Source organism: Aulonocara stuartgranti (genome assembly GCF_965226115.1).
Source record: "Aulonocara stuartgranti genome assembly, chromosome: 13".
NCBI classification, from domain to species: domain Eukaryota; kingdom Metazoa; phylum Chordata; class Actinopteri; order Cichliformes; family Cichlidae; genus Aulonocara; species Aulonocara stuartgranti.
In genome coordinates this window covers 32113082-32125591 of record NC_138949.1, presented here as the reverse complement: position 1 = coordinate 32125591, position 12510 = coordinate 32113082, and positions in this window count along the sequence as shown.

Here is a 12510-nt window from a genome sequence, read left to right as displayed (position 1 = left end):
TCTCCCTCGAAGAGCTCTTCAGCACCATCAAGGCATTCAGAGACCTCTTCCTTCGAACCCTCAAGGTCAGCGCCAATCGCAGTGCGGCTCAGTCTGCAGGACTCATACCCTGCCGCACGTTTGCATGTGTCATTTAAACTATGTCTCAGCCAGCCAATCGGCTCTGACTTGAACCGTGACAAAGTGTGGTAGCTGCCACACATTAGTCCTGTTTCCCTGTAAATGTTAAGCTCCGCCCTCTCTGGGGGGCCGGTTAGCCTGCTGAAGTTTGAACTGTGTGTTCCTTTTATTCTTCGATCAGGAGAACGAAGGTCACAGGGAGCAGGAGAAGAGGAGGAAGAGGTTGGAGGAAGGGAGGAAACTGAGAGAAGAAGCCCCCACCAGAAAGATCAGCAAGTCAGACACCATTATTTCACCTTAAATCCTCCCTCCTTAAATGGAGAGACAGGTGTCCCTCACCTGTCTCTCCAGGTGTGGCAGGTGAAGGACAGGTCAAGTGCAAGTGGAGAACAGGTGAGACATGTGAAGGGCCGGTGACGGACAGGTCGAGAATCAATAGCTGACATCAGCAACATTTTTCTGCAACAGTTTATCAGCAGCTGAATATTTAAAGGAAATGATGTGACAGCATCAGGACGAGAAGAAAGTTTGTAAAGATTAAATGCTGCTGTACCTGTGAGGCTGTCAGGTGATGCAGTGACAGCTTTCACCTGTTGTTTGTGACACGTGCGCTAAGCTCACAGGGGAACGTGTGTCTGTGCTGCAGTTAGGACAGACATGGCCAATTGGGACGAAGGATGCACCGTCGACAACCTGCTGGCCGAGATCAGGAAGGGCTGCAGGCTGAGGAAGACAAGCCCACGGGCAGAGCCGGACGGTGGGGTCGAAGGTGAGAGCCCGGCAGGACTTCTGCAGACTTTCTTGTCGCTACTGCTCGTTTGACAAAGCCTGTACACATTGACAGTGAGCTGTGGAGTCCCTTTGATAAGGAACTAGAGGAGGCAATAGTCAAAGTTAATGTTAAAATAAAGGGGAAGCAAATTGTGCAGATTCAAAAAAGTCAGTGTGAATAATTTGAATAAAATGTACAGTTCCTTTGTTCAAAAATGTGACCGATTGTATTTTATAAATGTCACGGTTTGCCGGGGCAAGCCGTGTGGAATTATTTAGGACAAGGACGCGGCAGCTCTGGTGCAGGTGAGTATTTATTAACGAAGGAAATACAAACAACAAAGGCACTGGGAACATGAAACTGGAACCTAAACTGGGTAAAACTAACAAAACAAACCAGAAACGAAGATGCAGGGAGGTCCGGGGAAATACACATGAAGAGATGCAGGGAGACCGAGGGGAAACAACACAGACGAACCAGCAACTACTATGACAGAAGACGCAACTTAAATACACTCAGAGAACACAGGGAGATTACACACAGGTGAGGAACACAGCTGGGAGTGATTAACGTGACGAGACTAGGGAGTCAAACTGAAAACACTCACATAAGACGCAGACCTTCACAATAAAACAGGAACTTACACATGAAAGGACACAAACTAAGAAACGCAGACTAGATACAGGGCACACGGGCAGAACAGAGTAAACACCAAACAGAGGAAGAACAGAACCAAAATCGCAATAAGAGAAAACACAAAACGCTGGGTTAAAAGGACCCAGAATCATGACAATAAATTAAAAAGAATGACTTTTTTTGTTATCAGTATTTATAATTTTTAATGACATTTTGTTAAGTTCTGTACCATAGTTAACAGTTATAGTATTTTCCAATGTTAAGCATTTATATTTTAAAAATTCTAATAATCTTATATTTGCGTTTGTTTTTAATTTTTTTAGAACACTGGAAGGCTAGAAATGTTTTTCTTTTGAAAAGAAGAATAACAGAACAGATCAAGGCTTAATGTTTTATTTTGTAGCTAATAAAGGGGGCAGGTCTATCAACAATATTTTATTTGTACCTTTTGAAAAAGCCAACAAATTCCTTTTATTATTAATTTTAACACTCCTGCTCTTTTAATTTTTAATTCAAATGATTGTGGAAGGGCAAAAAACAGTGCAGGATACTGAAAAATGTTTAAATAGTTAGGAATATTTAGAATAATTAGCAAAATGCAGACTTTGTATCGTACCTGTGCATTAAAAAGTAGACATGTAGTAGACTGTTTCTTCTAACTTTTTGCCTGTTTTCTTTCTTTTTTATTTTCATATGTTGTCTTTTCATTGTGTGATGGGATTTCCGGCTCTTTTTAGAAAACCGGCTCTTTCGGTTCGGCTCACTAAAAAGAGCCGGCTCTTTCGGCTCCGAAACAGCTTTAACGGTTGTTTTGTTGCTTTAATTGATTTATTATTAACAATAATATAAAATTATGCACAAAAGGAATTACTAACGTAAAAACAAGTGGTTTTATTTATATATGTTTATATATAAATATATGCGGTGGCCCCTAGAGACAAAACACGTACAAACTCCAAAACACATTTCTAGCATGAACTGAACTTCCAAAGCAGAGCTACTAGATCACTTAAATTACACAATTGAAAGCATGTGTGTATTGTTTGTGTATTTATACACAGGCACTCATATATATATTCAAATAATTTTAAAAAAAGTTCATTTACCTGTTATTACCACACACCAAATCCGGTCATTGGTACTTGCTGGCTTGTGTAGCCACAAGATAACAAAGGCTCAACACTGCGCCCAGCATCCTGGAGCACTTCTGTTGTTCTTTTGTACGTGTTTTGAGTTTTTATGTGCTTCTGAGTTTTTATATGCTTGAGTTTTTACGTGCTTCGGAGTTTGTACGTGTTTTTACGTGTTTTGGAGTTTTTACGTGTTTTGGAGTTTGTACGTGTTTTTACGTGTTTTGGAGTTTGTACATGCTTCAGAGTTCGTACGTGATTTGAAGTTTGTATGTGCTTTGTCTCTAGGGGCCACCGTAAATATACTTTTATTTATTCACTCCACATAAAATGTAATAAATAAATCATATAATACAAAAATCAACTATTCACATTTCAAGTTTTAACTATTTAAATTTTCAGCTTTTTCCTTTCACAAATTTAAAGTGAAAAGAACACAAAACACTGCAAACCACAACACAATTAAATATAAATTATAATATGAAAACAAAAAGAACATGCATATTCTCTGTCATATGGACCTGCATGAATAAACTTTCTGAATCCTTTATCATCTGCAACTGAAAATAGTTGTGGATGATTATATACCTTTCTAATGTGACGTTGTTGTCCCTGGCTCTTTCTCTGTCTCTCCCTCCTGCTCTGTTCCTGTGCTACTGCGAGTGTAACTACCGCCCCTCCCCCCTCTTCCCAGTGTAAAGCACAAGGCTTGCATGCTGAGTGAAGCGGGAAAAAAGTGCGAGAGAGAGCGGATGAGAGAAAGAATGTTTATATGTTCTCTCTCTTGCTCTCTCTCTATATATATATATGTGTGTGTGTGTGTGTGTGTATATCATATATATTGTATATCTTTTGTATATAAACTATAAACTTTCATCTTCAGACAAAAATTATATGACTTAAATTACTTAAAAATTCTGCCTGGTCTTGTGTCTCTTTGTTTCTGTAACATAAATAACAAGCCAACATTTTCCTCACGACACCACTGATCAGCTCTATGGACCCTCAGTTTACCTGTACACATCCATCTCACCTGTCAGCTGTTTAACACCTGCTGATGAGTCAGGAAGCACGTCCATGTGTCCTGGTGTTAGTCTCCTGTTTATTGCAGCTGCTGTTCAATATAATGTAATGTCGACACAAAATTGTGCACAAAATAAGTAAATGCAGTTTGTTTCCTGAGTGCAGACCTGCTGTTTCCCTCAGAGTGACTGTTCTGGGTTAAAAATGACAGACTTTAAAAGGAGGCGAGATGGACACAGAAAATTACACAGCACTTTATCAGTGGCTGATATCCAGTCACCAGCTTTAGCAAACACCAGACTGTCAGGTGACGTTTACATCACTGTTTTATTTGTTTCTTGGAAAATCATTTTGGCTCAGATATAAGTCAAGTTTTATAACTGTACAGTTTTACTTAAGCTCAATGTCATACTGCAGAATACGTGTTAGACTGAACCATTCGCTTTTCTTTATTATCTGCTGTTCGTATGTACAGGATTTTTTTTAACCATGAATTTTGAAATAAAACTAACATGAAAAATCGTTTTTATTCAAGGAGAAGAGAGAAAGCGCTATCCACCAGGAGAAGCGTCTGAACCAGCATGCTGTTTGTGAATACTGAAAGACTCCAGCCTGTCTAGAAATACTTACATTATCTGTTTTTTAATATTTATTCAACTAAGCACAATTATCTGTTAGAAGTTTTGGGGTTTACTAAATTAAGAAAAAAAATCAGATTACTGTATTTTCCGCACTACAAAGAGCACTTAAAATCCTTTAATTTTCTCAAACAAAAATGCATGAATTCTGGTTGAATTCTCACTGACTACAAACCTATTTTATGTGATTTTATGTTTCAAAAAAAACTGCCCAAAACTGTTTTAGTACGACTTTGGTAAGCTACAAAGCTGAGCATTACCGCTACCGTAGTCACGAGCTTCCCAGAGTAATCTGGGTCCAAAACGCCGTCCTTTAAGGTCCCAAAGTCATACAAACGCTGCGGCATCACTGAGAGTTAAAAACTGTCTAATTTATTTCATCTGTAATGATCAGCATTGCTGCTTTACGGTGTAACAATTAAGTTTAACATCCAGGCATCCATAAAAACATTCATACATTCTTATATAGTTATATAGTTCTATACTGTGTATTGTGTATTTTGTTGTACAGTTATTTTATTTTCAACTTTAATTTATATATTTTATCTTATTCTTTCCCAGTTAAATTTACCCTTTATTCTAATTTGTGTTGTACAGTTATTTCATTTTTAACCTTAATTATTTTATATTTTATTCCTTCCTAGTTAAATTTACCCTTTTTCATTTTTTCATATTTATTTCCTATCTTATTCATAGCCTTGTCCTTTTTTTTTCTTTAGGTCACAAGCAGTTGTCTAAGCATTTCACTGCATATCGTACTGTGTATGACTGTGTACGTGACAAATAAAATTTGAAAACAGAATTTATTCAATTTAATTGAGTTAGAAGTTAGCAGGAAGTTAGCTCGCTAGTTTCCACCTAAACATGATACAGCATGTTCTGAATGAGAGATTTCTAATAAGAAAAATAAAATAATACATCTCTTTTATCACTTCCAAAATGATTGAAGACAGAAAACTAATCAGCAGTGACATTTGTAGGGTTACAGAAGTTGGACTAGCTGGTATATAATGATTTGCTACGTGATCACTAGCGGCACAGCTATGTTAGCATAATATAAACACAGTGATGCTGGAGGATGAATGCTAACTTTTGTTCAGAAGAATTACGGAGATAATCCATCCACAATACATCCATATACTCCAACCACACCGGAATAGAGCAGTAGTGAGAGAATTCTAGTGATGTGTTGGTCACAAACGAAATGGCTCCTAGAGCCGGATCTTTGACGTGAACGACATGAGCCAAGGAGCCGTGGTTTTTCTCTCACCCTCTCTCTCTCGCACTTTTTTCCCGCTTCACTCAGCACGCGAGCCTTGTGCTTTGTGCTGGGAAGAGGGGGGAGGGGTGGTAGTTACACTCGCAGTAGCACAGGAACAGAGCAGGAGGGAGAGACAGAGAAAGAGGCAGGGACAACAACATCACAATAGAAAGGTATAGTAATCATCCACAACTATTTTCAGTTGCAGATGATAAAAGATTCAGAAAGTTTGTTTATTCATGCAGGCCCATATGACAGAGAATATGCATCCTGTAAACGACCACGGCAGACCCAGTGGCATTTTGATGCTTTTATTAATCCCTACACGGTTGCTGTACATTCGCACTCAGAGCTGCAGCTCTCTCGCTTCCAGCTCAACATAACACCAACAACCCAACCACAGGACCCAGTACAATATTTAATTCGGTGGGGCGTGATTGCGGATGCCGTGCAGGTGCGTCCGCCTCCTCTGCACGGCACCGCAGGCCACGCCCCACCACACATCTTTTTTGTTTTCTTATTTTAATTTATATTTAATTGGGTTGTGGTTTGCAGTGTTTTGTGTTGTTTCACTTTAAATTTGTAAAAGGAAAAAGCTGAAAATTTAAGTAGTTAAAAGTTGAAATGTGAATAGTTGGTTTTTGTATTATATGATTTATTTATTACATTTTAGGTGGAGTGAATAAATAAAAGTATATTTACGGTGGCCCCTAGAGACAAAGCACGTCCAAACTTCAAAACATGTATTAACTCTGAAGCATGTACAAACCCTGAAGCACGTATAAACTCCAAAACACGTAAAAACTCCATAGGACGTACAAACTCCGAAGCACGTACAAACTCCAAAACACTAAAAACTCAGAAGCACATAAAAACTCAAAACACGTACAAAAGACAACAGAAGTGCTCCAGAATGCTACGCGCAGTGTTGAGCTTTTGTTACCTAGTGGCTACACAAGCCAGCAAGTACCAACGACCGGATTTGGTGTGTGGTAGTAACAAGTAAATGAACATTTTTTTTTAATTATTTGAATATATATGAGCGCTTGTGTGTAAATACACAAACAATACACATATGCTTTCAATTGTGTAATTTAAGTGATCTTAGGTAGCTCTGTTTTGGAAGTTCAGTTCATGCTAGAAATGTGTTTTGGAGTTTGTACTCGTTTTGTCTCTAAGGGCCACCGCATATATTTATATATAAACATATAGAAATAAAAACACTTTTTTTGTACATTAGTAATTCCTTTTGTGCATAATTTTATATTATTGTTAATAATAAATTAATTAAAGCAACAAAACAACCTGAAGAGCCGGTTGGGAGCCGAAAGAGCCGGCTCTTTTTAGTGAGCCGAGCCGAAAGAGCCAGTTCTCTAAAATGAGTCGGAAATCCCATCAGTACTCCATACTTTGCTCGGACATAAGCGCTCTTTCAGACTCATTGAGTCTACCTGCGAGAACAAAAAGAGAACAAAAATCACTCAAGAAATCTCATCCTTGTCACCAAGATTATTGTGGAAAAATACACTGAGCATCGACCCAAACTGACTTTCTCAGGTTTATCGAAAGAAGCTTCAAACCTTTGCAAAGGGATCAACACAGCATGGACGGGGTTCATACCAGCACTGACAAACAGGCAAAATAATAACAGCTCCTCTATAGCCATACAGATACAGTGAAAATGAAAGTGTTTTTGAATTTTATTTTCTGTAAATCATTTGATTTATTTAATAGATTAAATATTATATTTTAGAGGCCGTTCTAATCTGATATTCCATTCTAGGCAAATTGACAGCAAATAAAACTAAGTACACTTTTAAAACTTTTTTTTTAAATTAATTTTTATTTGAATTCAATTCCATTTTATTTATATAGTGCCTAATCACAACAACAGTTGCCTCAAGGCGCGTTCTATTGTAAGGTAGACCCTACAATAATACAGAACCCAACAATCATATGACCCCCTATGAGCAAGCACTTTGGCGACAGTGGGAAGGAAAAACTCCCTTTTAACAGGAAGAAACCTCCGGCAGAACCAGGCTCAGGGAGGGGCGGCCATCTGCTGCGACTGGTTGGGGTGGGAGAAGGAAGACGGGATAAAGGACAGAAAAACGTTATAATGTAATGTGGTGAAATTATTATCAACCAGGTGGTTCATGAGACAATTACTTTAAAGTAGTTTGGTTTTAACATTTACAATGAAGAATTGTAATAAAAAATGTAATGCATTTAGGCTACGTCCACATGTATACCCAGGTGTTTTTGAAAACGCCGCTTTTTTGATGCAGGTGTCAGGTAAACTTTAACGTGCTCGTAAGAAAACCCTAGAGAAGAAATTAGGTCTCTTCAGTGGGGCATTTCTTTTGAAACTTTTGACAATCACATTGTCAATATTGTCTTGGCCATTAAACATTAACTCCAGCACAGTGTTTGGATTTTTCCACTTTTCCCGGAGTTCATTGAATACTTTCACACTGACTTCTTCAGTGTTCTCGAAGGACATTTTAAGGTTTTGGGACAAAATTTTAGCCCAAATCCTGTTGGTAAACCTGTTCATAATGGCTTTATCAACCCTTGGAGGCAATTCCCTTGTCTCATTTGCATTGCTTATAGCGTGCAGAACCAAATCTTTAGTGAAGCTTTCAACAACTTTTATGTACTCTTCTCGGTTTTCAGATATAGTGAGTACTCTTTTTGGTAAAGCCAACAGGGGTTCTGTAAACGTTGGGACAGTAATATCATCAAGCCGTTCGCTCAGATATAAAATCAAATATTTCTCCTTGCAGTTATGTGCTTTACAAAGATTGGTGAAAATGTCCCTGTTGATATTGGTCAGCCTTTTTGGAGATAGATCCAAATTTTTCTCGTCAATTTGAGGCCAGAGTTTTTCACGCAGGCGATCGCTGATAGAGTCGGGATTGTGCCGCTGTGTGAAGTCCTTGTATTTAGACGAGGCTTTGGCCTCTGAAACTACCAACTGAATAACTTTGTAAACACACATCTTTTCTTCAGACAGATAATCAGATGCCAGAGTGATGTCATAAGAACCAAAATCTGAATCAGACTTACGGACTGACCTATGTAGTTTTTTCTTCACAGGCTTTTCCAGGGGGCAAGCTTCTATGTTGTCCAAGTCTTTTGTATCAGCTGAGTAGTTTTTCTTCGGTTCTACTGTGGCTGTGGTTTGGGTTTGAGGAGGAAACATCTGGGATGACACAGACGCTTCTTCCTCAGATGAATCACTAAAACCAATAAAAACATTTAGATATATGTTGGGTGGTGTAGGTGCACGATGCAGTGTTACAATTTCGCTATTTTCACTGTCACCTGTGCATGTTTTATCAAGACTGCTCTCCTCTGCAGTCAAATGCAGCTTGAGGTTTTTTGAGTCGGAAGAATCCTCCAGTCCTGGAGTTTCTGTTTCTTCTTTATCACCGTGGTCATCTACAGAACTTTCTTTCAGGATGCTGTCCTTTGCTCGGGTTTCTTCTGTTTTCTCAGGGGACTCTGTGTCCACTGAGTGAAGACAGGCCTCATCAGTCTGCGTGGACACTGGATCTCCCTTCTCCACAGTTGTGTCCATTGCGTCCACTAACATGGAACAAAGTTTCAACATGTCTTTCATCAAAGTGGAAGGCATCTCAGTGTTGCAGTACTCTGGGTTGAACTGCAGAGATTTCCACTGTGGTACAATTGTACCAAAAAAGTGGTCACTTAAGGACTTCCATGTTTCCACTGAGGTGTAACTGTGTGCAGTTGTCATGTTTAAGTTTGTATTAATATTTCTTTGAGTCTGAAATGTAGAAGTGGAAATAAATTGTTGGGTGGTTGGAGTTGTGGTTGGCATGTGTGCTCTTTGTAAACTAAATGCTTGGGATTCTGGACGGTCCCTGTATAAGGGTTTAAGCCCCGCCCACGTTTGGCTGCAGCCACTGTGATGTCATCCACTTTTCTCTGAAGTTGAACCTTCAATGGCTTGGGGGCGAGGTTTAAGATAATCTCTGACACAGCTGCATGACATTTAAATGGCATAAACTATTAATTTAAATTACGCACTGTAAATTTTGTTCTTAAACCAGACTAGTTAATAATAATTTCACCACATAATATTGTCAAATTATTTTTTGTTTTCTTAAATAAATACATAATTCAAAGACAAGTTAGGTGATTTTTCATTGTATATCTGTTAGAATGCCTGGGTTGTTGACCCAGGGTTTTGAGTTTATATATTATTTATCATTTCTATTCTTTGGTTTCTTTGTTAGAGTTCTGTTTTATGGTTTATGTCTCTGTGCATCCTTAGTTGCTGTCTCCCCTGTCTGCGATATCCAGTCCAGTCCAGTCAGTGTCTGTGTCTGTCCTGGTCCCACGTCTCTGTTCTCTCTGTTGCAGTGCCTGCGTGTGAGTCTGTGTCTTTAGTTCAGTATGTGTTATGTTTCCTGTTTTATTTTGAAGGTCCATGTCTGATGTTAATGTATCTGGTTTCGCTTCCCCTTGTCTCGTTAGGCCTGATTTGCCCCAGCTGTGTTTCCCTCCTGTTACCCATTCCCTGATTGCTCCCTCTGTGTATTTAAGCCCTGTGTTTCTCTGTGTCTGTGTTGTGAGCTACCCTCATTTATGCTGTGTGGTCTGGCTACCTGCTTATGTAAGTTTATTTGGATTTTTGCTACGTTTTGCAATCCAGCAATAAAACTGAGTTTTGAAGTACACTTTTGCCTCTGAGCGTCTGCACTTTGGGTCCTCCTTACCACCACTCCTGCCTGCACACAACCTGCACCTGACAATATCAAGTTACAGTTGGACATTTTAGGTGTTCCCTACATTTTAATGTAGGCATCAGGAAATAGATATCTTTTATTTTTCTTCTTTTTATTCAGATTCAAGCTGAGTATGATTAAAAGTTGTTGTTGTTGTTTTTTTCTTTTTAACTTAGACTGAAGTTTGTATTCCTATCTACTGATATTAATTCATTGTTATCTTAATATAGCTCAAGGTGGGGTGCATGCATACCCATATGGAAACGATATATATATATAAATCTTATAAAGTTTGTATCTGTCTTGTGTGAAACTTGTATGAAAAGCATACAAGAGTGAAAGCAGATATAAGATCCCTTGAAAAATGATATACATGAAACTTGTATATTTTGGATACTTACTAAAACACTATATGAAAGTAATGAGAAAGTGGCCACCTTCATGAGTGAATCATATAAGCCTTATATGATTCACTTTAATGAAGTAGGCCACATCTTAGGCAAGTTTTTTTCTATTTCTTTTCTATATGGGTATACTTGAGCTTGTATGTATACTTTTTACCCTGTGTGGATAAGAGAAAATCTAAAACTAGTGATGTGCGGATCGATCCTGAAATATCGATTCCTCCGATACCAGTCATTTATGTTCTAGAATCGATTCTCACATTAAAATATCGATATTTTAGTAATTTAGGGTAAATTTGTAGTTTATAATTAACAGGAACACAGTGGAAAGAAACTATAACATTCGGATTGTCTACATTCAAAGGAACTACTTCCTCTTCCGCCTTTCATAGTCATGTGCGAAATACGGCTGTCTGTCTCGCAGCCCCTTGGCGTGCGCACTCACAACAATGGCTGAGCGTAATTGGAGTAATGTGCGAACGTATTTTACCTCCATAAAAGCTGAAACGTGGTTTGCGATACATGTGGCAAAAACGTGAGGTGTTGTGGCCACACTCGGGAGATATTCAAAAGGGCTGCTGGGGGGATAAATACATTTTACAGTGTTTATTTATCGGATAAAATACGTTAAATGTCCGGAAACAGCGGGGTTGTCCAAATTCAGAGGCTGCTTCCACCTGAGGACCTGGCCTTCGCGGTCTAAAGAAAGCTGGGTAGTACGTCACGAGCTCCCTCGGTGGAGTGAAACGCTGCCATCTGCTCCTTGCTATCTAAAATATAACAGTGCACTGGCGTAAACTCTCGACCGTCTCACACTTCTGTTTAATCAGTTTTCTGTTTGACGTTTATTCAGCTGTGAAAACCCAGAGGAACCCTCCCGAGGGATTAATAAAGTTAAATTTAATTTGATCTAATATAATAACTTTAATTTCAGCCAAACTGATTTACAAATAAAACTGAAAACGCCAAACAATAACATTTTGAAGTTATCAAAGTGACTTATATATCATGTTTAACCCAAGTAGCGAAAGACCGCGGGGATTTGAAGACGATGCGTCGGTCGGCTCAGATATTTGAAGTTTACACAGCTACATTCTCACCTGAAAATATGTTAAAAGTTTTTTTGCGACCCAAAAAGAGAAATAAGAGTAATATTAAAACTAAGTTGCTGCCGACATTGTTGGAAACTGGAATTGGCTGGACCAGTCTGGGATATGGTTTTTCAATTTTGTTGTCCGGGTGGAAAATCGGGAGAAATTTGGGAGAATGGTGGCTCCGGGAGATTTTCTGGAGGGGCACTGAAATTTGGGATTCTCCCGGAAAAATCTAGAGGGTTGGCATGTATGGTTGTGGCAACATCACTAACCTTGTCAAACACCTCAGAGCAAATCATATCACAGAATATGACGAGTGTATGTTGAGGTGAACTGAAGAGGAGGACAGGGACAGGTGCTGCTAAGGCGAGACACGGAGTCCTTTAGTGCTGCAGGCAGGCAACGTGTTCACATAGCGCTTTTATTTCTATGTGATGAACTCTGCATTATTAAGTGATAAGAACAAGTAATCTGATGTCCTGTAATCATTATGACGCTATAATTTGAGATACAATAAATAAAATAAGTATTGGTATTGGATCAGTATCGTCGATACCACCCTGAATATTAATTGGTATCGGATCGGAAAGAAAATCAGTGGTATCGCACATCACTATCTAAAACTAAATTCAAACTTCTGCACCCAATTCTTCCCTTTTAAAGGCATTAAAATGT